Here is a 27,616-nt window from a genome sequence, read left to right as displayed (position 1 = left end):
CTCAGATGCGGAAGCTCTCTTGCCTTGACGTCAGAATTACCTATCTATTATACGGAGTGGTGCAAGCTCTTCATCACCATCTCCATAATTCTTCTCTCTCGGGAAGAAGAAGAAGGATACTCTCTATCTTCTCTCCCGTTTCACGGTGTACGCGCTCTCCGGAAGCTTTTGTGGCGGATACCTCTACGTAGCTCTCATCACCGCTCTCTTGCGGAAAAGCAAGAAGACTTTTGATAGCCCCAAATTGATTTTAAAGCACGGTGAGAAACTCTAAACTCCATAGTCATCATATCTCTCTCTCTATGTCGTTTTTTTGCGTAATCACCCTCTTGATGATTGTGTTTTTGCGTACGAGTGCATGTATGGACTAACCAAGTACATATGAAGATTCCCCATGATTATTTCATCATGTTTAACATGCTGATTTACGCACATGATGCGTTTATGATCACGTGCGTGCATAAAAAGCATTTTTTGTTTTACGTCATGGAGAAGGTAGGAACATTGTTTTGGTCATAAATCACAAATCGTTATGAATCAGCCCAAACCCTTCATACCAAAGATAGAACATATCATTTAGAACATTTTCTCTCTTTGATGTCATGTGAAAAACATGCACGAGCTAAGAGGTATGGTCAAAAAATAGATTGCTGCCCACTACACAACCAAAAATTTTCGACTCCAGGCTCCTTGGAGAACCACTATATAGATTCATCGGATGGACAAACACACTTAACCAATTGAAAATATTGATGAAACTTGATGTTAAATGAATTTAGGTCTCCCTTATCACATCGGGAATGCGAGTTATTAATCACTATATTATCGGTTTTACATAAACGAGTAGGAGTACTATCAAGGGGGGATACCATATGACGTCGTGAGTTAACCGAGCCGTTTTGATATGTTTTATGGTTTATTTTGGTGATTTTATTTCAATTATTACATGTCCATAAACTTACATGGGAGTATATGGTTAAACACCCCGAACCGCATAGGCAGATATGAATAAAGTGCCTTTCTTTTGGAGTTACCGTTTCTTGTGTGAGTACCACATGGTCAAAGTGATGTGATGGAGTGATAGGCTATATTATGAAGCTGAACTTGATGCGGTTTGAGGTCAAACACTTTCATTTGCATGTTTTGCATGCTCTTGAAAATGTCAAAAAATTTGTTTTTTTGCATATGGGTGAAGTCATGGTTTATGGTTGACCTAAAGGTCAGAGTTGTTTTGCATCGTTTTTATAGTGTTGGAAGGATATCATATGATGTATGGAAACTCATGGATTGATTTGGATGCTTCATCTGCATGGTTATGATTGATTTCCACCCTTCTAGGTCAAAACTAACCACCCTATGTGCTAGAGTGGTGAAGTGCAGATGTGATGCATCATATGCATGATTGGATGTTGTCAAAATTGGATTTATATTATGATTAGTTGCTGGTCAGAATCTTTTTATGCATGAAATAATGACATGTTAAGGGTCACATGTGTGTAGACTCCGATTGATTGCAGGAGATGGGTCAAACTCCAAGTGTGGGAGTTGGTTCAGTGTGATTATGATTTATGGTTAAGGGCTGAGATTCCCTCATGGATTATGGTTGAAATTTTCGGTGGAAGCCGGTGTGGCTTATGGTTTTTCTTTTATTGAGTTATGTTGCCAAAATGCTGGCAAAATTTTTGCAGCCATGTTATGTTCTAAAGTGGTTATGCAGGATTGGTCGTGCCTCACCCAAGTAGGGTCGAGTGCTCAACCGTGTGATGTGATTGGTTTATAGTTTATGGTTTTTGGATTGGATCATGAAGTGATCAAGATGGTTTATGGAAGACGTGTAAGGGTAGAGACCCTGTACAGTCTGACTGTTTGGAAAAGGATTGTTTGTGCATCTGGGAAGTGTTCTGGTGATTGGACTCATGTGTTATGTTTCTCATGGCACCATCGTTACAAGACTAGGATCACCTACATCGCTTAGCTTTAGACTAAAGGGTCACTGAACTTGGGCTTTTCTAGATCGGGGGTGTTGCCTAGGTCTTCTTCTTTTTGTTAGGCTCATCTACACGGTTAGTGCGTCGGGGGTCGAATAACCTACATGGATAGCGTTGTTAGGCGCATTTCTAACACCCCGTTTTTTGTAAATTTGTACATATGGACATGAAGCCCGATGTCAAAAGGGCGTGTGGGATTTCTTTTTGTGGGGTTTTTAGCTTGCTTTAGCAAGCACATGTACATGCACTGTAAGTCGCTAGTCTAATGACAGCTGTCGGGCTACTGTAAGTGCCCGTGAGTGAGTTTTTTGAAGTGAGCCTTGTATATAACTAAAACTCATGTACAAACTAAAAAAACTTCATCCAAAAATAAAAAATTTGCAGGTTTTAGCTCGTTATGTCTCCTTGGTGCTCTTGGATGCAGTTTTTTGCCCCGACTAGCCTTCTCTACGTGTAGTCGTGCTGGGACAGCTCTCTGTTCGTGTCAATTTTGCTCATGGGGGCGTATGGAATCAATTTTAGTCATCTTCAGCTTTCTCGCCATTCATTTTTCAAGATTTCTCTCAAGCTTTAAAGTGCCCCAATTGGAGTTGTGCTCATCAGCTTACGACTAGTTCTCTGCAGGGTTATGGCTATGGCAGCCTAGTGGCAAATTGTGTGTAGACAGATCCGGAGGGCATGTATCTATGAATTGTGGAATTGATGTTGAAGTTGTGGGTTTGTGATGTTTGATTGTGAAAGGAGAGGCTCTTGTCTTCATATGCATTGGTCGGCGTGTGCTGTAAATCCATGCTTTGGCAGGGTTTTGCTCCTATGTGACATAGTCTCTTGGGTGGGCGACGGCTAGTAAATTCCCAAGGGTCTACTTCTATTGGACTTGTGGTGTTTCAGAAAGATTTTGCAAAGCTTTTTGCGTCTTGTAGTTCTCTTTCAACGCTCTTGGGTGACATCACTATAGAGGTGTTTTAGTTTGCTTGTTTCCCAACAGTGTTTTGGTGCCCGCCACCGAGGAATCGCTTCAAGTTACCTTCAGTTTACAGGTTTTGAAGACATGGCGTTTAATTTTCCGGAGTTTAGTGGGAAATCAAATGAAAGTTCCAAAGCTTTCATTGAGAGAATGGAGTTTGCTTGCCTTCTTGCTGACAAGCAAGACCCAGCGTTGGTGCTATGAATCTTCTACTTCTGTTTGAAGGGAGATGCTAGGGAATGGTTGGAAGGCTACGAAAAGGATCTACAATCAGCCCAGCCTCCTCAAGTTATGACTTATGAAATGGTAAGGCATGCTTTTCAAGGTATGGCAGTCTATTCAAGGCTTAGTACAAGATGAAGGCCAAACCATAGAAGACTTTGTCAAGGCATTCAATGCATTATGGGCAAAGTGGTGTACATCTTTGGGGGCTGAAATTCCTCCATCCATGTTGAAGAAGGACAGGTTTCTTGTAAGCTTGATGAGTAACCTACGCTTGAGGTAGAGCTTAAGCAGCCAAGGACCTTTGAGGAGGCAGTTGAAATTGCAAAGAATAAAGAGTGGAAAGCAGAGCGTCTTCATCAACTTGGAATCAATGTCGAGCCAAAGCTTGAAGTGAAAGCGGTAGAGCAACCAAGGGTCCTCATCAGGGAGCCAAGTTATGATCAACAAGCTTCTCATGATGTGAATGCCTTTCGCAAGGAGATGCAAGAGGTTGTAGGTCTTATGAAGAATCTTAGTGTGCATATGATGGGAGGTGGAAGAGGTGAGTGTTATGGATATGGACGTGGTTATGGAAGCAATGAGGGTTATACAGGTGGTAGAGGAAGAGGCATGGCTGGAAGAGGGGATATGTTTCAATGCTATAATTGTGGTGAATGGGGTCATAAAAGCCCTCAATGTGACAAGCCAAAGAGAATGGGTGGCGACATGTTTCCTCTTCCTCCACAAATTCCTTCTCGAGCTCAAGATTATGGTATTGAGATTAAAGGGGAAGCAGGACCAAGTGGATTGACAGCAGAAGAGAAGGGCAAAACAAAAGTGGTAAGCATAATCCGTTTGGAGAAGAAAGAGGATGATTTGGGAGCTATGGTCATGCCTGTAGGTAAGAGGGTTACAAGAGATCATGACATGAGTGATGCAAGTCCCAGCCATAAAAGAGGGAAACAGGTTGAAACAGGTACAGGTAAAGAGAAGAAGAAGAGAAAGCCCAGGAAACACTACAATGCATCCGACTTTCCATTGGGAGAAGGGCAACCAAATTATAGTTTAAGGGCTGATTTGGTGGGTAGAAAGGCTGATGTTACCTTTGGGAAACTCATGGAGATGTGTCCCAAGTTAAAGAGGCAATGGAAGCACGTAGTCAATCCCATCAAGAAGGAGCCTACAAGGGGGTCAGTGAGAGTCCTATCTTTGAATGAGCTACCTGATATATGCCCTACTATGGATGCATGGAATAAGAGGAAGTGCATTGGAGAGGCTTATATTGATGGAGGTGCACAGGTATGTGTTATTACTCAAGCTTGTGTATCAAAGTTGGGACTCAACATGGTGAAGAATTCAGATTTTCGCATTAAGCTTGCCAACCAATCAAGGGTGAGGTGCTTGGGAGTTGTAAAGGACTTGGGGATGGATGTATTTGATGTTAAAGTGCTGGTCAATTTCCATGTTATGCCCGCGGGTATTGGTGCTTTCCCTCTCATCCTTGGAAGACCATGGTTACAGGCAACCAAAGCTATACAGGATTGGGGACATGGTACCATCACTCTCTACAATAGAAGGGGTGATAAGAAGAGGTTTGACATGGCTAGAAAGAAATATTTGGATGCTGATTTTGATGAGAAAAGTGATGAATAAGAGTACTCAAGTGAAGAAGAAGACAATGGGGATGAGGGCAGTGAAGTGGAAGATAGCAGCGATAGTGATCTAGATGTTTCCTCCTTGTTTCTTGAAGAAGAGCATGATGAGAAACAAAGATTTCTTGGCCTTATGGAGAATGAGGATATCTCTGGTCCTTATGAGAAAATTGAAGAGCTGATGCAACCCAAAGTTCAACCTAATGTCAAACAGGAGCTGGTACAAGGTATGTTGTCTCCCGACTTGACTAGTCATGAGAAGAGTGAGTACCTACATATGATACAACAATTTCCCCATTTATTCATCACTTATTATGAGGAAATAAGAGGCTTTAAGGGAGAGTAAATCCACATTCCAATCAAGTAAGGAGCTCAGCCCGTACGCCAAAAGCTAAGGAGAATGGGACAGGTACAACTTAATGATTTAAAGGAAGAGGTAGACAAGCTTCTTGAAGTAGGTTTATATGTCCTGTGAGCACTGCAGAATGGGTGAGTCCTGTTGTTGTCACACCCAAGAAGGATGGAAAGTGGAGGATATGTGTTGATTTTAAGCCTCTAAACGCATCCATGAAGAGGGATCCATACCCTCTTCCTTTCATAGATGACATACTTGATTCTATTGCAGGGCATGAGAGGTATAGCGTATGTGATGGATCCTCTGGATATTTTCAGCTCACCTTGGCTTTGGAAGATTGAAAGAAGACCACATTTATCACGCCATGGGGATGCTTTTGTTATTGTGTACTTCCTTTTGGTCTTATGAATGGTTGTGTGTGGTATCAAAAGCGCATCAACAAGGTGTTCTCTCCCTTTCTTGGCAAGTTTGTGAAGGATCTTATTGATGACTTTTGTGTTTATAGCTCTAGAAAGGATCATTGTGCAAAGCTTGGGATGGCATTGAAGCAATATGATGAAAGTGGAGGTCAACTCAACCCAAAGAAATTTCATCTTTCTCAACCAAGAGTGAAGTTTTTGGGGCATATGATCTCAGAGAATGGGATTGAAGCGGATCCTGACAAAGTGAAGGCTTTGGTGCTCCTCCCATCACCTAAAGATACAAAGCAACTTTCTACTTTTATTCAAAAGGTGAAGTATATGGCAAGGCTCATTCCTTTGTCCTCTCAACTTCTTTATCCTCTACAACAAGTAGCAAGGTTGGATCCTCTACAATGGACAAATGAATGTGAAGAGGTTTTTCAAGGTATCAAAGAGGTTCTTGGTTCTCTTCCTGCTATGCAAGCTCCTAATTGGGATAAGGAGTTTTATGTGAATCCATCAGTAGGTGAGGATGCTATGGGAGCTATGCTTCTTCAACGAGGTAACAATTCCCACTACATGAAGCCTATCTATTGTGCTAGCAGGGTGAAGCTAGAGGTGGAGAGAGGCTATACTGAGGTGGAGCTCATTATGGTGAGTATGATTTATGCATGTAGAAGGTTAAGGCACTACCTTCTCCCTAAACCATTCACATTCCTCACTAGCTACACTCTTCTACCTCAATTGGTGAATAGCCCTACTTTGTCAAAGAGGCTCATGAAGTGGATTGTGGAGCTACAGGAATTCCAATTCTCTTTTCTTATTGAGGAGAGTACAAGGGCTACATTGGCTGATTTTCTTACCTATAAGGAAAGCCCTCTTCTTCTTAAGGAGGATGCAGTGAAGAAGCAACACATGGAAGCTCCTAACATAGACAATGCCTATCTATTGTTTTTTGATGGCTCTTACAGGAAAGCGCATGGTGAAGCTTCAGGAGGTGTGGTAGTTTATGATCCTCAAGGTGCTTTGGTAATGAAAAAGGAGTTTGAAGCTTACAGCACAAAGCAACAATGAAGCTGAGTATGCTACTTTGGAGAAAGGTCTCAACCTTTGCTTTGAGCTTGGCATCCGTCGTGTGAGGGTAAGAGGTGATGCTCTTTTGGTAGTGAAGCAAGTACTTGGGGTGTGGCAAAGTAAGAATCCAAGGCTGAAAAATATGTGTTTTCAAGTGAAGAATCTGCTTAAGCATTTTGAAGCTTGGAGTTTAAGGCATGTGGACAGGTCTCAAAATGAAGAAGCACATGGTGCAGCGCAAGCTTCAATTGGGCAATTGTATGTGATAAGGGCTGATTCTCCTCTTTATTTGGGAAGGGAAGCTTTAGAGAAGGAGGAAGAGTTTCTACAAATAGGTATGCTTCCATCAGAGTTGGAAAAGCCAACAAAGTACGCCTTCCTACGTCGTGCCAAAAGGTATGTGCTACTTGGTGATGCCTTGTATATGAAGGGGGCTGATCTTGTGATGAGAAAAGTGCCTTGGAAAGAGGAAATTTACAAAATTTTAGAGGAGAATCATGAGTGTTCTTGTGGTGGTCACTTTGCTGCAAAGATCACTTTGCATAAAGTCTTGCAGGAGGGTTACGTGTGGCCAAGTGTTCAACGTGATGTTCATCATTGGTGCAAGTCTTGTAAAGAGTGTCAAAGCATGGCAAATAGGGTTCTCAAATCAGAAATTAGAGGCACCATTGTGGCTTATGATGTGTTTGAGAAGTGGGGTATTGATGCAATAGGTCCTCTACCTATGACAGCTAGAGGCAAATGTTACATACTTACTGTTGTTGACTATCTATCCAGGTGGGCCGAAGCCAAAGCTGTTAAGCACATCACGAGTAAAGATGTTTCCTTATTTATATATGAAGATATTTGCTACAAATTTGGCATGCCATTGGAGTTACCTTCTGACAAGGATCCAGGTTTCAGGGGAGAGTTGGTGGATTATCTATGTGAAAAGCTTCATGTGCATCGCAGGTTTACTACTCCATATTATCCCCAATGCAATGGCATGAATGAAAGGTTTAATGGAGAGATCATAAGGATGCTTACAAAGATGACAAGAAACAATGTGAAGACTTGGGATTTAGAACTACCTTGTGCTCTATGGGCTTATAGGACTGCCATCAAATCAGGTACTGGTTTTTCTCCCTTCCATCTAGTTTTTGGCAAAGAGGCTTTACTCCCTATTGAGGTGGAGATACCATCCTTGAAGATGATGCTAAAGCTTGAAGAAGAGCCCAAGGATGCATTCAAGGAAAGACTTTTATATTTGCAATGTGTACAATTGGATAGGGTGTTAGCTTTTGAGCATTATGAGCAGGTCTTGAAGAAGAATCACGCAAAGGCAAATGAGAAGGTAAAGAACAAGGATATCAAGAAGGGTGACATGGTGCTTCGTTAAAATAGTAAGCTTGATAGCACTTTTCAAAAGAAATTTTAAATCAAGTGGCAAGGTCCTTTCTTGGTCTTAAACAGGTTTCCAAATGGCACATATCAGCTTGCTGACTTGGATGATACCCCACATAAAGCACATGTGAATGGCTACAGGCTGAAGAAATATATTGCAAGGTTGATGACTGTGATTGAGGATGAGCCTTCTTTTGAAGAATTTTCTGATCATGTGGTTAATGATGAAGATGAGGTGAAGACTCCCTCATGTGGTTTACAGGATCTCTTTTGTGCTGCTGATCATGAATGATCTATGTTATGTGCATGTACATGTGCTTGCTAAAGCAAGCTAAAAAACCCACAAAAAGAAAGCCCACACGCCTTTTTGACATCGGGCGTCATGTCCATATGTACAAATTTACAAAAAACGGGGTGTCAGAAATGCGCCTAACATAGGTTGGGGTGTGGCAAACTATGTTAGGCGCATTTCTGACACCCCGTTTTTTGTAAATTTGTACATATGGACATGACGCCCGATGTCAAAAAGGCGTGTGGGCTTTCTTTTTGTGGGTTTTTTAGCTTGCTTTAGCAAGCACATGTACATGCACTGCAAGTCGCTAGTCTAATGACAGCTGTCGGGCTACTGTAAGTGCCCGTGAGTGGGTTTTTTGAAGTGAGCCTTGTATATAACTAAAACTCATGTAAAAACTAAAAAAAGTTCATCCAAACATCAGAAATTTGCATTTTTTAGCTCGTTCTGTCTCCTTGGTGCTCTTGGATGCAGTTTTTTGCCCCGACTAGCCTTCTCTACGTGTAGTCGTGCTGGGACAGCTCTCTGTTCGCGTCAATTTTGCTCATGGGAGCGTATGGAATCAATTTTACTCATCTTCATCTTTCTTGCCAGTCATTTTTCAAGCTTTCTCTCAAGCTTTAAAGTGCCCCAATTGGAGTTGTGCTCATCAGGTTACGACTAGTTCTCTGCAGGGTTATGGCTATGGCAGCCTAGTGGCAAATTGTGTGTATACAGATTCGGAGGGCATGTATCTATGAATTGTGGAATTGATGTTGAAGTTGTGGGTTTGTGATGTTTGATTTTGAAAGAAGAGGCTCTTGTCTTCATATGCATTGGTCGGCGTGTGCTATAAATCCATGATTTGGCAGGGTTTTGCTCCTATGTGACATAGTCTCTTGGGTGGGCGACGGCTAGTAAATTCCCAAGGGTCTACTCCTATTGGACTTGTGGTGTTTCACAAGTATTTGGCAAAGCTTTTTGCATCTTGTAGTTCTCTTTCAACGCTCTTGGGTGACATCACTATAGAGGTGTTTCAGTTTGCTTGTTTCCCAACAACGTGTCAGGGATCTTTCCTTGGCTTGGCCTAAACACTCGGTGCTTGGCATCGAAGAGGCGTGGTGCCTAAACTCGTAGGGTTGGTGTTGATACCCTACCACCTGCTGGTATTTGGGATCCTTTTAGAGCTCGGGTTCATGGAGGGAGGCGAAGCGGCCTCACCTATATCTGGCTTAAGTAGGAAGGAGGTGTTTTGGCTCGCTCTCAGAGAAGTGAAATTCTCTCTGTTCGTAGTAGAGCGGAAGTGGATGGGTAGACCGGTCGATCCCTACATAGGGTCCGGTGCTCTGCTAGCTGTTTTGTCATAAAATTTTTGATGTTATGGTATACCCAAATTGTGTCATTGCATTAATACATGGTTTCCTGTTCCATTTAGATGGGCATTTAAAGATGCTCTCTTGTCATTTTCTCATGTCTCTATGCACTCTATTTCACCCTCCACCATATTCTCTCTCTCTCTCTCTCTCTCTCTCTCTCTCTCTCTCTCTCTCTCTCTCTCTCTCTCTCTCTCTCTCTCTCTCTCTCTCTCTCTCTCTCTTCCTGCAACGCCGTGTACACATATATTCACCTTCCACAATGTTATATTTTTCTTGAGTACGTTTTCATTCATAACACCCATTTAGGGGTAGCACTAGTCGACTGGTACCTCTGGATGTAGTCCGGCTAATGGTCTAAAGTCCATGATTGGTCGGGCGCTGAGAACTCCTTCCCTATGCAAATGCTTCCACAACTCTGATTTATATTGAAAATTGTATAAAAGTGTAAATTGTATACTTTGTGCATAGACCCCTGGGGAGGGGTATCTCTCAGGTCATTCTAGGATCTCTATCTGACACGATGGATGTTGGTAATCCATGGTGTTTGAAAATCTGTGATATGAAGAGAGTTTCCATTTGGTGTGTCTTAATACTCTTTTTGATAGGAATAAAAAGTGCTTGCTTACTAAACCTGTCGACTATTGTCCATATTCCCGTATTCCCATGGATAGACTTGGGCAATCCGATGAAGCAATCTATGATACTCTCCCATGGTGAATTTGGGATATGCAATGGCTGGATTAATCCAGGTTGCTTCCCTCTATCATATTTGGTCTTGTGGCATACTACACATTTTGAAACATACTCTTGTATGTCTACTTTCATGGTAGGCCAATAGAAATACGTCCCTACTCCTCAAAGAGTAGGTTGAATACATCTATGCCCCGCGTAAGGAGGAGCATGGGATTCATACATAACTTTCTCACAAAGGGAATGCATAACACATAGCCTATTTCCGTGGAGAAGATAACCATCCTACAAGGTGAATGGCTCCCCTTTCTTCCCCAAAGCAAGGACTGGCATTATGTCTCTAAATTCAGGTTCAATAGCATACTCATCTATCATAGAGGATAGATCATTGTGAGTAGCTATAGACACCATATTAACTTTTGGTGGTCGTGAAAGTGCATTGGCCACTTGATTGTGTTTACCAGCTATGTGAGCAATCTGGAAATTAAATTGTGAAAGAAAATTTACCCACCTCATTTGTTTGTCGGAAATCTTGGTTTGCGTCATAAAATACTTGAGATTTTGGTGGTCAGTTTGTAGAATAAATGGAGTCCCCAATAAGTAGTGCTTCCATGTGTCTAGGGCATGTAGAACAACTAAAAGCTCTTTCTCACAAATGCCCAATACTCGTTCATCGGTATTGAGCCTTCGGCTCTCATATGCTATGGCATGCCCTTCTTCAAGAAAAACTGCTCCAAGCCAATCACCACAAGCATCACATTGGACCTCAAATGGCTTTGAAAGATCCGGAAGCATGAGCACTACTTGGGAGGTAAGATTCTCCTTGAGCTTATCAAAAGCATTTTGCTTCTTAGCAGACCACACATACTTAACGTTCTTCTTAGTTAATTCATATAGTGGTCTTGCCATTTGAGATAATTTTTCTATGAAGCATCTATAGTATGCGCACATACCAATAAATCTTCTTAGCTCATGTAGATTCCTTGGATCAGGCCATGCTGTTATAACCTCTAACTTTGATGGATCCATACGGGTGCCATCTTGAGATAATATGACCTAAGTATTGAATCTATTGAAGGAAAAATTCACTTTTCTTTTGGTTGATAAAAAGCTTATTCTCCCTCAATGCTTGAAAAAACACTTGGAGATACTGCTTATGTTCCTCCAAAGACTTGGAGTAGATGATGATATCATCAAAGAACACTCCATTGAATTTATGATAAGGTCTAAAAAAATTCTCCATTAGATGATTGAACGTAGTTGGTGCATTAGTCAATCCAAAAGGCATGACTAGATATTCATAAGGACCAAACGTTGTGCGAAACACGATCTTTAGGATATCTTCATCCACTATCCTTATTTGATGATAGCCACTTTTAAGGTCGATCCTACTCAGTAGGTAGAGCCTTGTAGCTTATCAAACAAATCTTCTACCCGAGGCACGGGATTTTTTTTTTTTGATAGTGATATGGTTTAGTGCTTGATAGTCCATACACATACGGTATGTACCATCTTTCTTTTGCACTAAAAGGACTAGAGAACCAAAGGGAGAGGAGCTAGGCCTCACCATCCCCTTGTCTACCAATTCTTATACTTGCCTCATGATCTCCTCTTGTTGAGCTTGTGAGACTCGATAAGGAGGCTTGTTTCGGCGGTGAGCTTCTTGGGAGGAGCTCAATGCGATGGTCATCATCCCCTCGTTTTGAAGGTAAGTACATAGGTATATCATTGATGAACACATCTTGGAATCCTTTTAGAAAATTAGACAAGTCTAACTCTTCTTGATTCCTACCATTTACATTTGATGAAACATTAGGATCTTTTTGACAAAAATCATGTACCCAAAAACTGAGCTCTTCATTGACTTATCAAAAGCAGGAAGATTTACAAGTGGAATAGTGGGACCACGCTCACTAGCATCTATATACATGTTATTTCCCCTGTAGGTAAAGTAGATTCTCCTTTTAGGGAACTTCATATTGACAACCATGCGACCAAACTATGCACCCCTAGGATAGCATCCTCATGTTGGAGAGGAGAGATGAAAAAGTCTTCTTAGTCGACATAGCTTTGGACATGAAGCCTCAACTTCCCAATCAAGGGAGTAACGGAGGCTTTTTGTCCCTTGAAAGTTGTGTTAGCCATTACCATATCTCCCATCTCAAAAGCTTGAATGCCCAACTTGGTGGTCAACTCCATTGATATGAACTTGTGAGTAGAGCTAGGGTCAAACAAGATGAAGGCATCATGCTATCTTACCTTTCCCCAAGCGTAGGAAAGTGATGATCCTTTGCAATGAGCATCCTCTTTTGGAGCTTTGATGGTGGAAGCCCTAGGAGTCTCATTGTAAGCATTCTTTTTGGGGCAAGAACAATAGCCGTGTTCTTGCTCCCCACACTTGAAGCACTTATGGTCCTTGCGAAAGCTTCAAGCTCTTCAAGAGAGAGTTTGTTTTTGCCTTTGTAAACTCCCTTCTCCTTGGACCAATTGTTGTTGTTGTTGGAAGTGCCTTGGAAAGAATTCTGAACATTGGTTTTCCCCTTTGCATCACCTTTGTCTTTGTTTCCATGGGCTTGAAATTACGTCTAGCCCCTTGATGAAAATTGATGCGTGAAGCAACCATGGTGTGATGGATTACTTCGCTAATAGTACCAAGCCATTTGGCCATCTCTTTAGGTAATCCTTTGCTCAACAAAGTATATCTTTTGAAAGAAAATGGCCTTGAGATGTAAATCCCAAAACTTTTCTACATACTTGTGGATAGATACATGAGAAGAAGCTTCAACCTGCACCATTTGGTAAGCACTTTGTCCTTTGCATTGCTTGCAGGGAATTGCTTCAGGATGGAAACTCATAGTTTTCCATGTCTTTGGGGCTTCACCATTGCCATGAAGGCTATCCCACCATTGACGAGATAATTTTTAAAAGTTCATAGCTACATGGCATATCTTGGAGGACTCCGTAAAGCCCTCGTCTCCAAAGGCCGCATCAAATTGTCGGATGAAGTCCAATACTTTGTCGGTAGCACCAAAGGTGCCATCATAGGTGAGAAAAGAGATACTCTTTCCTCCCTCCTTGAACTTATTTAGCTTTTGTGACCTTCGCCATGCAGGGAATTATTTGTGATGTCCTCCCCTCTTGTATTCTCTAGAAGAATAGCCATAGCTGTCGTAGGAAGAGGAGGAAGGTGAAGAAGAAGGAGAAGAGGGTGACCTCTTTCTAGCCCTTTTTTTCCCTTTGTTTACTCGCTTCCCTTTCGGAATGACAAGGAGAAGGACTGTGTGTTGATCTTTTTCTCTTGGGAGGAGTGAGTGATCGTCTAGACCGCCATCTTCGTGGAGCCACATCTTCAGAGGAGCTTAAAGTTTCATTGCTTTCTTGCTCTTTGGATTCCTCCTCTCTAATGGGAGAGAGTCTTGTTTTGGGGTTCTCTTCAAGAGGCCTCCTAAGCTCTCTCTCCTCCTGGAGAGGAAAGGAAATTCCATAAGCACGAAGTGGTTGAGCAACTTTGGCTTGCAAAGCAGGGTTGCCCATAGCTTGCTACAACCTAGTTACGAGATAGTTCACAAACATGGGAGCATCATCATTAGCACTTTCATGTGCAAAATCAAAGCTATCAATGTTCATTCTACTCTCTTGATTATTGTCAGCCATGTTAACAGAGTTTATGTATGTACTTAGTGTATGCTTTGGCAATTCAAAACTTTAGTTGCCACTCCTCTTAGCCTTTGAAAATTGGCTCTTGAGTATCTACACCCACGGCTCGAAGTGGTTAGATATAGAGAGCAGTGGAGTAGGTCTAACATAGCAGAGTTGCCGAGGGCTAGCTTCTTTTGAACTTCTTATGGCTCAATAATGGTAAAGCCATAGGCAAGTCTAAAAAGACTCCATTATTAAGTCCAAAGATCCCAAGGTGTGCACCATATCCCACATAGGGGGATCAACAAAACCGATAATAGATCCCAGCTCCACTTACCCTAATATAATTAACAACATCAACCATTTATGGGCTACGTAAGGACCTCTCTTCTTAAGCAAGAAAAGAGAAACCAAATGCTATGATACCAATGTAATGGAATGGCCTATTAACTTGAGATAGCAGAAATTATTGAGAATACTTTTAAGAAAATAACTTTGTGAGCATAGCAGGTGAACATAGTTGAAGATAACAACATAAAACATAGCAATTAGTTAACTTGGCATGAACAATACTTTTGCAAGAGAGAGAATTTAGAGAACATGACAACAGTTGAGGATCGGATTTATGTGGATCCGGTCCCCCCTCCACCAATAGGCATTTCTATTACATTAAGAGAGACTTGTTACAATACAATCTTTGTGTTCCTTGTGACCTAGGTGATGCAATGAAGATGGAAAGCTTCATTCATCACAAGCATAACATAAACATTGAAGAAAGCTTTAACTATCCCAAGCCTCAGTCTCAAGACCTCAAACACCTTCGAAGGTGGAGAGAGCTAGCAGGGAATGAGGGTAAGGAAGAGGAAGAAGAAACATTTCATAGGAGAAAGGATTAGTTCCTCACTTATCATAACTCTTCTTGCTAGTATACATAATAGCATAGTAATGAAGATGGAGAAGATGGCAAGCTTAAGCATTGAAGCATGGCTCTTGGTTGGATTTACACTCCATAGCCAAGAGTTTTGGTGTAGGCTCTCAACCTCTACTTTCTTGGAGAAGGAGAGGGAGCTATTGCACTTTGCACATTGCATCATGAGAGTGTGTGCAAGTGCGTGTGGGTGAGTATACCCTGCAAGAAATTCCTCTTCTTGCTTTGGTAGACCCCTCTTCTAGCTCATGCTTTAAGCTCATTGGATCACGCCAAGCCTAGCCAATCACAAGCCTAGGTCATTCTAGCAATAGGGGTAGTCTTGGGACAAGTGTCCCCCTTTCCCCTTTGAGAGAGAGGACTTGATAAATGCAAAAACAATTAGATAATTCAAGTAATCTATCATTGGACTCCTTTTAAGCCTGGCCAAGGATTCAAGAACCTCATGGAGGTAACATGGATAGGATCTTGACATGTGTCCTTGCTGCCTCTTAAGGCTTGGTTTGCCTTGAGTGTGTGTGTGTTCTCTCACTTCGTATGTCAAATGGGGGAAAATTGCAACTTTGACCTTATGGGAACAAAGCACATGATGTCCCAAGCCCACTAACAAAGTTTGAGCAAATTTGGATCTCAAAATCTCAAAATCCCTTTATATCTACTGTTTCAGAGACGGAAAGCCTAAATCTGGCACCATTTCCACCCTGTGCACTCAAATGAGCTCACACTTCACTCAGAGCACCAAAATGATATATATTTCAAGCCTATGATGGCAAAAATGCAAAAAGTTGGAAAAATCCCCAGCTGTACTTTTGTTGCAATATTTTGCTTGAACTTTATGGTTCTGATCTTTACATGTTTTTATGCATCTATGCATGTTCCAAAATTGATTTGAAGCATATTGGACTCAATTTGTCAGCAATTCAAGCTGAAGGGCATTTCAGGACGGAATTTACGTAATGGTTTTCTATGATCATAATGTACGTAAAGGAGGAGCCACTTTAGGCATCACTCAAGAGTACAACAATTTGATTACTTTAGTTTAGAAATCTCAAAAAGGTTATGGATAGTTGTCATCCTCATCAAGTCCTCTAATTATACTCTAGTCAATTTGTATACTCCCAATTCAAGTACAAAGAGAATCTTTTGTTGATAACAACTTGCCAATCTATCTAACCCTATTCTGATAGCATGTGACTTCAATATGATCAAAATTTTTATTGACAAGTGGTCTAATAAAGGACAGGTGATATTAAGTTCAGAGAAAACAAAGTGGAATTATCTGATAGAAATTTAAAACTTGATGGACATTTTTGAGGATATTGGATCCACATGGAGTAATAAGCAGTATGGTAAATGGTGGTAGATGTGAGCAGCAAGCTAACTCGGATATCATATTTCGGAGCTTTCATTGTAAAAACACTTATTATTTTGATGAATCTAGAATATTGTAACTCCTACTTTCTGGATAAAGATTGATTGATGAGCCGAGGCTACAAGCTTCCAGATTGTATCAAATTGTCTTTAGTTAGAGCTCCCAGATTATTAGTTCTAACTACCAAAAACCTTGGCTAAGGTATAAAAGCCAATTTTTTATAAGTTTTGGATAATAGAAACACAACATGAGCTAACGGCGCTCACTTCTCTCCTTCTCGTGCTTCCTACTCCCTTTCCAGTTGTCACATTGCAGTCGTGTCTGTTGCGTTGCAACCGCAGGTAAGAGCTCTACACATTGACGTAAGCATTTTGTGGTATCTTGTAGCTTTTTGCATCACCGACCCGCGGTCTAATTCAATCATAAGTAGGAATTTAAGATTTAAAATAAAAAGCTAAGTATATGCAAACCCTACATGGCCTGCAAGCATATTTACTTCATCTTCCTTTGCTACTTTGTCTTGTACCTAAACCACAATACGTTGATCCATCAGATCAAGCTAACAAATGAGAATCTACTTCATGTGCTCAAATGTCATCATACAACATAAAAAGGTATTGTAATTAAATTAATTCACTCACATTTCCTAGTGCCCATATGTAATTGTATGGCACAAACTGCAATAGCTAATTTAATATTGTAATTATTTTTGTTGGAATTCATGATTTGAGATGGTGGCTTGTGTCTTCTTGTCCTTCTCCTATGTTCGAAGCATAATTTTCTACAATGCACATGCTACTTTGAATGTTCTATTGGATTGTGAAATAACAAAAAAAGCTTTCTCCAAAAAGCTCTCTCCGACTAGGCGCGGAAATCTTTTTCTCTCCAAATACTACACCAGTAAAAGGCTTAGAAAAATCTTTCTCCATTCTCATCCCCCTTGATTTGTTTATCAAAAGCCAAGATTCTTGAAGAAAGTGTTAGTGAAAAAAGCTCAAAAAAACATTTATTGAAAAGCAAAACACTCAAAAAACTTTATTAAAAGCCTAAAGATAAGGTCTCCATTACCGACCGTTCTAGTGTAGTAAATGTATGCATACACATCAAAAAATGAGAGAGATGTAAATAAGCAATTTTTGCAATGTTAAGGTTTGTCATGCATGGCCAAAAGGTGATTAATTGCTAGCTCAAATGAAATGTGCAATTCTATTCAAGCTATTATTAAACTAGGAATATTTCAACTTTTGATGAAATGATATGGATTTAGTTAGCCATAACTGTTGGCTAAAACTAGCTCAAATGAAAATTTACAAAATTAGGTCAATTGAATGAGCTAGAGATGATTGCAGCTTTTGATGAAATGAAACTGGATGATGAAATGAAACTGAATGGCTCTTAGCCAAATATTTCAAGTTAAAGAAATGTTGACCCCTCATTGTGCCAACCAAAAACAAAGGTCAATCATTAGTGTTCTAAAGGATATTTATATTCAAATCAAGCACTTAGAATGCGCTAAATTTCTCAACCGACCAAGCACCATTTTGTTGTCCAATGGAATTATCAAAATGAAGCTCAAACTGCATGCCAGAAAGAATATTTCTTGTATTGCAAACAAAACTTACATTTAAGACAAACATATTGTGCAATGACGTTCATCATGAAAATCGATACACAATCATAACACACCAGTCAACGCTTGCATGTTTGCACTCATATAGCAAATATGACATTCATAACAATAAGAAAGAGAAAGCTTATGATGAAGTGGACTGCAACTCCCAAGCGGTCATAATGATCAATTTTTTGTGCCAAAGAAGAAATTTTCATCTGAACCAAGCACAACCATCACAATTCTTGCAATTTTTATCCATTCCATGAAAAAATGTTTAAATCATCATGATGAAATGCATAAATGTGATTTTTGCTTGCTCTCATTAGTAGAATTGAGCATACAAAGTGATAAGAGAGAGAAAATGTCGCTATAAAATAATTTTTGTAAACTTTTGGACTCTTTTTTACCAATTAAGAATCCATACGCTCTTGAATGATACATGAGCAACAAGATTTTAACTCAACACTTGATTTGGTCTCCCAAAAAAATGTTTGAGATTTTCCAATGAAAACTTCAAGCAATTATTAAAAACGGCCAAAAACATTGAAACCATGATAGCTCGGAGATCCAAGTTCCTTGTACTCACTTTTAAAGTGAAAATATTTCATAAATTAAACAATTATTTGTTTTTTTCTCATCTATTTGTTTTGAGCATGACGTTGAGATATATTATGTTTCAAACAATTATGGGCTCCAAGCGACATTTTTTAGCTTGAATTTCATGGAGGGGTGGGAAGTGCCTTTTTCAAAAAGTGTCCCATATTTTATTGTTTAATATTTTTTTCCTAAATATTGATAACCTATTTTGTAGAATCAAGACAAAGAATGGGGCAAGAAGAAGGGGAGTTTGGGTATTGTTGTGTGTGTACAAGTGTGTATGAGTGTGATTAGGGTGGCCAAAGGTGAGAGCATCAAGGCAAATGGGTGGGCGAGCTGGGTTGGCATGCCATCTGTTCACCAAAGGCTATAGCAAAAGAGAAAGGAGAGTGTATGTGTGACACCCATCAGCAATTAGCAAGGCGTGCATTGTTGATCTATTGGCTAGCAAGAACAAGAAGCTATGTATGATGGCGGGCCAACAAGTGGGAGCGATTCTGAGTGAGTTTATTTTTTTCTAGTCTAGGCCTCTGGTCATCTTTGTGGGTGTGTGTGGTGCAACTTGTTTGTGTGCTGACAAAGTAAAAGTAGCCTGAGGCCCTGATCATGCTTTAGCTAGTAGCAATTGGGTTGATGAGGTGCATGTTGTGTGAGGGTGAAGTTGCAAGCATGCAGGCAAGGATTGCATGTGTTGTGGTGGGGTCAAGGTGCCTAGGCAACAAGAAGTCTAAAAATGGGTGTTGTGTATTGTCGGTTTACCTTGCAAGGGAAACGGTTGCGTAAGCGACCCAAAAGATAATTGAAGAAAAGAGCATGTGTTTTTGTGTGTGGTTGAGAAGGCACCCAATGCCTGTAGATCCAAGAGCAAGTGGACAAGTCTTCTAGCATTGATGTTGAAAAATTGGTAGCACGTCAATGGTAGGCAGGGGTTCCGAACACTTGTGTGTGTGTGTGCGCGCACGCACACGTGTGTGTGTGTATGTGTGTGTGATGTGTGGTGTGGTTGATGTGGGTGTCTTGCACATGTGTGTGTATGTGTGTGTGATGTGTGGTGTGGTTGATGTGGGTGTCTTGCACATGATGACAATGCCATATTGGTAGCCTCTGTGTGTGTTGTGTGTGTCATTTTTATTTTTTTCATTTATTCCCCTAAGGGAATTTCACGTGGCATAAAGGTGCAATTTGTATGCGTGGGTGATGGGCTAGCTAGAGAGAGGATAGTGGAGACCGACACGAGGAAAGAGAGAGAGTTGAGTGTGACTCTGGGTGTGCCTCAAATTTGTGTTTGAGTGTGTGATTGTTCTGATGCAAGCGGGTGTTTTCACAAGAGAAACTTGACAAGGCAAACACAAAGGATCTTTGAAGCCCATACATTCAATAATTACATTAACACACGCTCCACTCTTATTGCACACGTAATTAGGCCCATCAAAGCAAAATAGTTGTCCAAAATATGACTGTATGTTAACTATTGTTCAAATTATCACAAAATTGTGCATGTCTCTTAAACATCCACTCATGGATCTTGAATGCACATATGCACTCACACAAAATAATTGACCATTTCCTTCATGAAAATGCTACCCAATTGGCCAAAAATTCATGCTGGTAAAATGCAATCCCTTTTGGTTTTAGCATGGATGCACTTGTATACAAGTGGATTTGGTAACGCAAACATGCTTCCAACTTGGGCATATACCAAAAGATAAGCGAACCTCAATCACAATGCCACTCAATTTTTCTTTCTCTTACTCCAATTTTGTGCTTTGTTGAATGCACATGTAATTAAAATTCATCCATGCATCAAAATCCAAATTTCAATTCAAAATTGTATCAAACCAATTTTAATTTGGAGATGCTTCAATAATGCATAAATTTTTTTCTCAATTACCAATTCATAATCGTTGCAATCTAAGTTGCTTATTTTCATTATGCAAAATCATCCAAACCTAATTAGATTTGTCACTTTGGTTTGTGAAGATACACACATACAAAGGTTTGGTATAGTTAAGCACACATGAATCCAACATTGCCATGTTCATCAAATTATCAGTCATTATCATGGAAATACACATAAATTATCAAAAATTTTGCATCAATCATTATCATGGCAATAGGACTAAAGTACTTCACCAACTAGGTTGCATGATTCATTGTTTGACATTCATTTTATTCGTGAATAATGGTCAATTGATACGTTCTAAAGATTTATTTGTGCGTATTATTTGTTGTCATGTCAGCTTTTTTCAAAAAAACGTTTTTATTGCTTACATATCAATTGATAAAAAAACGTTTTTATTGCTTACATATCAATTGATAAACTATCGATCGATACTCAATCAATCAATAGGATTTTGATCGATAGTTTAAATCGATCTATATGTTTTTGATCGATATAGTAGTAGTATATAAAGCCCAAATTTATACCTCCGGCGTAGAAAGGTTTTTTTTATTTAAAAAATTATGTTTATACATTAAAAATAAAATAACCATATAGATTTGGATCACCTATAATTCTTAACAATAGAAGTTATTCTTCAACTCTATTGTTGCTAAGATTAAATAAATTATATACACATACATGTAGGGTCTTTTGGTTGTCATGAACAAATGTTCTTACCTCCATATAAACATAGAATAGATCCACTTAGTGCCTCTTGGTTGTTATGAGATGATTCTCTTACTTCCAAGTGAGGTTTAAGGTATGAATTAGGATTCACTTGGTTGTTATCAAGCTTATGCTCTTACCTCTAAGTGAATATGGTGGATTACCTTTAGAATTCACTAGGTAGCATTCACTCAACAGGACATGCTCGAATTGCATCTAAAGTGGACACAAGCCTTCATGGCTTGTGGAATCCCATTTAATGTCATAAAAAATCCTATTTTCAAAGATGCCCTAATGTGAACTACCAAAAAAGGATTCATCTATCTTGATTATAATAAAATGCAAACAAAGTATGTTGACAAAGTCAAGAGTAGTACAGAAGCAATCCTCAAGCAAACAGTGCTTGAATTTGTTCCAGTGTTTGGCTGTACCATAGCCCTCAACGGTTGGACCAGCTGTCAAAAAAACCATTGATTAATGTCATGGTAATTTGTCCCAAAGGTGCAATGTTTTTGGAGGCCATTGATACCTCAGACATCTCTACACTTGACAAAGGTATATGAGCGAGCTATTGCTCGACTGGGTGGACCGAAGAATGTGACAGCTATTGTTATAGATAATGCTTCAAACTACAAAGGAGCGGGTTTAGCCATTATGGAAAAGTACTCAAAAATTACATGGATTGGATGTGTAGCTCACACCTTGAATTTACTCCTAAAGGATATGGGCACATTATCATTCATAAAACAGGTTCTTATTAACACTAATCACATAGTCAAGTTTACATGGGAATACCAGTTTACATATGCTTTATTTCGCTCCAAGTCTCCAAAAAAAGCACTTCAAATTTTTTGTGCCACACGCTTTGCTACATCATACTATGTTTTGAATAATCTCATTGAAGTGCGAGTAGATCTTACAAAAAATGTTGCAGATCACCATTGGAAAGCTTGGCTCAGCAAGTATCCAAGCCATCACGAAGCAGCTCAAAAATGTGTGTCCTTGTGCAATCTCCTCTCTTTTGGGGAACATTAACAAACTTGTTGGGGTTAGTAAGCCCCATGTGGAACCACTAAGGGTTGTCGACACGTTATTTGATATAAATTGCATTATTCGGTCACATAAATGCAACGCAGTTCACCAATTGAGTAATCCAACTCAACTCTTGTGATAATTTTATGGTTTACACACCAATTATTGGGAAAAATTAATCACCGTGATTAGTTATGGATGTACTAACTATTCATTCACATATTGGATATCAAATGCCATTGAGTGGCATATACACCCAATTTAGGCCAAAAATTGATGCAAGAAATCAAACAATTCATCCTTGCATTATATCAATATCTCAATTGATCAAGCATATATGCATGTTTAGTTTCTCAAAAAATAATCCTAATTTGACCTAATCAGACAATACACGCACCCACCTTATGCTTGCCTTTTGCAGCAACCCTTCAAGAGTAAGCGTAGAAGTTCAATTTGGATCAATAATTGGCAATGCAAATAGGCTTACACCTAATTGTTGCATACATAATTGATGAACATTTCACAATCAAAAAGCATTGAGGTGTCCCAATTGACCATCAATCATGAAATCAGGTGGTATAAATTTGGGTTGCATTTATATGCTTGTTTCATAAAAATCATACTTATAAAATGATATTATATGCTTCAACTTCAATTACTATGAGTGCTCGAAAGAAACATTTTCCCACAAACCTAAATGTGAGAAATATATAGAGGTAAATAGACTAATTTGAATGGTGAAGTACACTAAATTTGTCAGGAATTTGTAGGGTTGGGTTCAAATGATCTGATAACAGGGAGGAAGGAAGGTGCGTGATGTGTGCAAGTTGCATGATGGCACATAATGATTGGGTAAAATAGAAGTCGTCTCTTTCCAGACCCACTATCTCTTGTGAAAGCCCCCCCCCCCCCCCCCAACAAGGTGATAGGCCTATAGTCGGGGTTTGCCTCGGGTTGATCCATGAGCATCTTTTACAAGTAGGGATGCAACTGCTTGGTAGTAACCACCTCTACATCCATTTGAGGTAAACCCCATCAGAATTATATTTTAAAAAGTTGGGCCTCATGTCTGGTAAAGGAGAAAAGGAAAGAGGTGTATAAGTTGTAAGGGTTTGCCTCGAGTTGATCCATAACTATCTTATACAAGCAGAGATCCAACTGCTTAGCAACAGCCACCTCCACATCTAAGTTACCAAGAGCTTGACGGTCCCTATCAGCAAAGAATAAAGTGTCATCGTCATCATCATCATCATCTTCCTATCCAGTCGCAGAATTTTCTCCAACCTAGCCATCACACCTACTCTCACTTGCATCCGTGAATGAACCTCAAACTGAAAAGGATGAAAGGAGAATTGGTAGAAAAATAGAATTTTCTTGCTAAAGGATTGTCAACACTCTCAAATCATCTAGAGTAATATATTATTTGACTTTATCACAACTGAGAGGTGCTTAAGAGTAGGGATACTCCGTAAGGAACTAAGGAGCATTAGTTTAGTAGGACGGAGTAGGTGAAGGATCCTTGAGACTAGCTAGTGGTCGATAAGGGTATCACCTAAGTAGAAAGTAGAGATTTGAGACTAAAAGTTTAACTTTCCACTTTTTGCACTCTTTTTCATGTTCAGTAGGAGTAGGGTAAGTAGCAAACCATTAGTATTGCATCTGATCTGAGGTGCATTGTCAAATTTATCTTAGGTGCACCTCAGATAGAATAAGGATTGTTGGGACTACATTGAGAAATTGAACTTTCAAGGTGATGGAGAAACTTGATTAGACCATTCCCATTGATTTTGAAAACATTTGGATCACTAAAAGGCTTGGTCAAGCCCAAAATTGAAAAAATCATTGACTTTTGAGAAAATCAACAAAAATATACTCAATGCTTGCTAAAACTTGAAACCGGGGTGTGGATAAATTCTAAAACTTGTGGGAAAATCAATTTGTGAAATAAAAAAATTGCAAAATTTCAAATTCTAGTGGAGTTTTATCTTGGGCATGTCGAAGATAGAATTCCATCTAGAGGGAGTATTTTGCCAAACTTTCAACTCACAAGGTTTTTTTAGACCATAATACAGCTCTTGAGCAAGTTTGACCAAGTTTGGAGCTTTGAAAGGGTAAAAAACACCAAAAATATTGGAAACCTTGGCCACGAGATCAAAAAGGGTGGAAAAACATTGGTAAACTATCCAAATAGTGTGAAACTCATTAGAAAAGCTTGAAATCACCTATAGAAACCTATGCAAGTGACATTGGACAAAATCATACTGAAATAAAGAAGATTTATCTTACGTGCACCAAAGATAAATCTCTCAATAGGAGGTCAATTTGTAAAATTGAGAATAGGATATCTTTGTCAAGCTGTGGGGACCCCATCCAAGTGATAAAAGTTGAATTTACCCCCATAGATAGGTGCAGTCATCTTAGGCACGGCTAAGATAGCCTACGAAAAATTTTGGAGTTGGGGCATACTGGATGTATCTAGTGCTTAGAGAAAGTAATTGTTAGATGTTTTGTGACTTCAGATTAACAATTGTGGAATCACATATGGTTTGAAGTGCTAGTGTGTAGGGAATCTTGACTCTATGAAAAAGGATGAGACAAGGAGCAAAAGCATTGTATCTAAAACCAAGGGCAGCTTTCTAGGTTCAAAGTATTTGTTCAATTAGGTTGTGTGAGCCCATATATGAACTTAAGATCTGGTAGAGTTTTGGGAAACTTGGGTACCCTATGGGAGAGTAGGAGTAGAGCATCCATAGAAGAGGGTGTAAACCAAGAGAGACCATTAGAAACTATTGCGAAAGAAGTGTCAGACATTTATTCTGACTCAAGCTCCAAGATGTCTTCTTTCTCAACTCAATCAAGAACTGGGACCTCTCTCAAGTTCAAGCATATCTTGACCTTCTTCAAAACTAACAAGTATAAAGCCTAGATTTACTTGGATCCAAATGAGAAGTTTATTGTAAGATTGATGACCATACTATTGAGTCTAAGGAGGAAGTTAGGGTGAACAAACAAGATAACTTCTATGGGGTGCAATGCCTCAAGATATGGGATCCTGATTCAGTAGTCAAATGGAGATCGAAGGTTGATACTCTAATTCCTAATAAGGCTGTGAAAGCAGGACCTCCTGTGCTACAATTAGAAGGATGTGACTTGATAAATACCGAACCTTTGAAGCGCATACCCACTAACAATCCTAGGCTTGGAGTCTATTGTTGGGAATCCAACAATGTCATGCATCTGATATGGACTACCCATACCAAGCCAGGAGATAGTGTATATTTCAAGATCAAGGAGAAGGATTTAGCGAAACTTCTTGCCCATCTCTTTAGGGATTGTTATAACATAATGTAGGTTCAAATGATAGATCCTATGATAGAATGGCCAATCGAAGAGGAAGCACAGCTAGGGGTAGAATGCAGAACCTATAAATGCATATTGTGAAGTATGTGGTCATGAGGGTGGACACTTTCTTTAAGAATGTCCTAGGAATCCAATGAACAAAGGGAAAATTTCCATGAACATAGTTTAGGTACAATTCATCAAAAGGAGAACCCATAATTCTAGTTGGAGTAGTGATGACGAGAGCACATGCCAAGGGGAATAAAGAGAAAAATAGAAGTGGATCAGTCATACCCATTAATTTCTCCAAAAACTCCAAAATAGAACAACGCAAATGATACGAATTCAAGAGATAGAAATTATGAAAGGGGATTAAAGAAAAGATACAAAAGGAGGAAGAGGAAAAGATGCAAACCTTGTCATAAAACTTTAAGGAATCGGAACCAAAATCGGCAGGATCGATATTGGTCGAAAAATTTTACAAACCAATCAATGCAACCTTAGAAGCTTTCCAAGTTGGATTGAAAGCCAAACATTGAAAACCAAATGGGAAAATTATCCAACACCTAATATGGAAGCATCTAGATTACAATCATATAAAAACTTGGTGCAAATCACTCAAACCATGCTAGAAAAATAGAAACCTTAGACTTATACTCAAGGGAGGAGAAGAAAGATTTTTTGAATTTCCAAACCAACATTGAAGATTCCAACAAAGGTATGCAGGAAATGAGACAATAACATGAAAAGGAAAGCACCAAAAAATACAATAAAAAACAAAAGTCAATTATTGATGAAAGTAGATGCGACATATTGCATAAAAGACAAGACTCCAATGACAAAAGCCAAATCCAAATCCAAATACAAGGAGCTAAAACGGACTTTGAAAGAAGTCTTGACCATGGAGATGGATTCGCACAGTGACAAACCATGAGCAATCAGTGTTCCATACCATTATCAAAAATACACTTTGCAAGATGAAAGGGTCATTGTTGTGCAACCATTGCAACAACCAAAAGAAATAGGGAAATACTATGAAGGGCTAGAGAGTGACAAATGAATTGACCTTGCAAATTCTAAAGAAGAGTCAAGACCTGCATACATAGCTATGGATTGTTGTAAGAAGAAGAAGAGATTCTCATTAGTACTTTATAGGAGTATAGGGATTTCTTTGCATGCTCTCACAAAGATCTCAAGGGGGTGGATCTTGCCATCTGCCATCACACTATACCTGTGAGAGATGATGTTAAGCCGATCAAACAAAGGCCATATACTTATAATGGGACATTTGCCAAAAAGATAAAGGAAGAGATGAGAAACTCAGGGAGGCCAGATTCATCTACGAAATGGAACAAAATGATAGGGTATTACCTATTGTCATGGTGCCTAAAAGGAATGGTAAACTCTGCGTGTTTCTAAATCTCAAGAAGGTGAATTCCGCCACTATACAAGATAACTATCCTCTTCCTATCATAGACCATGTGCTAGAATGGCTAGCTAGCAAGGAAGCTTATAGTTTCTTGGATGGGTTCTCAGGTTACAACCAACTGACCTTAGATTCTAAAAATCAACATATGATGGCTTTCGCCACGAAATGGGGAATTTTCCTTATCGGGTTATGCCTTTTGGTTTGACCAATGCACTAAAATGGATGAAGAGGAGCCCAAGAAAAGGCCATGTCCTACAACACCGATAGAGGAGCCTATTCAGAAAGCGGCAAGGGTAGAGAGAGAAGCTACCAAATTTGAGCTTGAAAGAGGACTCAAAGGCGATTTGAAATGAAAATGGAAACCCTCACCCAAGAGATTCAAAGCTTGAATCATAAATCCCATGTACAATTTTCATGATGATCCTATGGCAGTATTGGAATATCTCTATCAAAAAGAGAAGCGTCAAAGATAATAGGCAAAGGCACAAGAAGAAGAGTCAAAACCACCCACTATGGAACCACCCAAATAGGAACAAGTACACAATGAAGAATCTCCACACTCAACTCCTCCAAGTGAGCAACCCCAACAAGACGTAAGTGCTCCAAATGTAGAAAATTTAGAAGAACAGACAGAACCTCTCGAGAAACCTAAGGAAGAACAAGCTGACAAGCCAGATGAAGAACTCCCAACAAAATCTC

This window comes from Adiantum capillus-veneris, chromosome 25 (genome assembly GCF_014529385.1).
Source record: "Adiantum capillus-veneris isolate H3 chromosome 25, ASM1452938v2, whole genome shotgun sequence".
NCBI classification, from domain to species: domain Eukaryota; kingdom Viridiplantae; phylum Streptophyta; class Polypodiopsida; order Polypodiales; family Pteridaceae; genus Adiantum; species Adiantum capillus-veneris.
The sequence above is the reverse complement of the archived record's forward strand: the minus strand, read 5'-3'. Positions refer to the sequence as shown.